The following is a 1,164-nucleotide window of genomic DNA, read 5'->3' as shown; positions in this document are numbered from 1 at the left end:
TGAGAGAGAGAGAGAGAGAGAGAGATACCAGCGATACCAGTTCAGTCACGGAGGAGAAGTCCTAGAGCACAGCAGCAGCTACACTTACCTGGGCATCGAGATTTCAGCATCAGGGGGCTTCAGTCTGGCTGTGAAGGCTTTTTATGCCATAAAATCACGGTTTGGCCAGTTAAAATTACCAATTAAAACATGGATCAAATTATATCACGAAATCATTAAACCAATTCTACTGTACGGGAGTGAAATCTGGGGACCAGTATTAAAGTTTGAAAAGTGGGATAAAAATTTATTTTAGTATATAAAGATTGAAACTAAATATATTTCCTATTTAAAAACATATATATTTTAATTGAGCTTCACAGATTACAACATATATTTATATATTTTGTCCAGGAAAAAAATCAAATTGCCCCAGAATTAAATATATTTCGGTAAAAGTAGGTTGAAATTTAATATTTTAAAAAGTATTTTAATTGAGATTCACTGTTTACAACGTATATTTAGAATAAATGTAAATATATATTTTGTACAGAAAGAAATTAATTTTTTTGTCCCTGAAATTCATTTTGAATTCTGGCCAATATATTTTGGCCAGATTTTTTCTTTTTCTTTGAGAAATAATGCCTTCTCAGGAGCATAAGAGGCCCAAAAATGAATAATGCAATGATTTTAATTAGCAAAAAATATATTTAATAATGTAAATAATGTATTTATTATTATATTCCATAATGATCCTAAATATTTCTTCATGCACTTTTATTTTACTTTAGGTTTTGGTTGAATCTTGACTTGCTCTTGACAGGTGTGCATGAGCTTCTCTCGTGGAGAGACACACTGTTAGCACACGACGACATCAAACCCTGAGTTACTGCTGTTTGTCAGCTCAGAGATGTTTAAGGGAACGTGTGATTATTGTCTAGATGCTGGTGTAGAAATGAAATCGCTTTAAGATGTATTTTTTAAAATCTGATTATGTAATTCATTTTTCTGAAATCTCTGAATTGTATTTTTTATAGCTTTTTTTCTATATGAAATTTACATATAATAAAGATATTAAGATATTTATTAATCTTTCTCAATATTTTCAAATATATATATGAACGTTTGCTAAATATCTAATTTAAAATTTCTCAATAAAAAAATAATAATAATAATAATAAAAAA

At 28.8% G+C, this 1,164-nt stretch overlaps 1 protein-coding gene across 1 annotated transcript in view; it reads left to right on the top strand.

Annotated features, from left to right (window-relative positions):
• LOC107573642 (dnaJ homolog subfamily C member 12-like) overlaps positions 1-1,070 on the top strand; it is a gene marked incomplete at its 5' end in the record, with an annotated part of 9,582 nt that extends 8,512 nt beyond the window's left edge. Inside the window, one exon of the mRNA XM_016260081.1 lies at positions 1,059-1,070. The remainder of the gene's footprint in view (positions 1-1,058) is intronic.
• Between the last annotated feature and the right edge of the window lie 94 nt (positions 1,071-1,164).

The sequence above is a fragment of the Sinocyclocheilus grahami genome, unplaced genomic scaffold (assembly GCF_001515645.1).
Source record: "Sinocyclocheilus grahami isolate Dianchi unplaced genomic scaffold, SAMN03320097.WGS_v1.1 scaffold1990.1, whole genome shotgun sequence".
NCBI classification, from domain to species: domain Eukaryota; kingdom Metazoa; phylum Chordata; class Actinopteri; order Cypriniformes; family Cyprinidae; genus Sinocyclocheilus; species Sinocyclocheilus grahami.
Note: the sequence above shows the minus strand (reverse complement) of the source record. Positions and strands in the feature narration are given on the sequence as shown.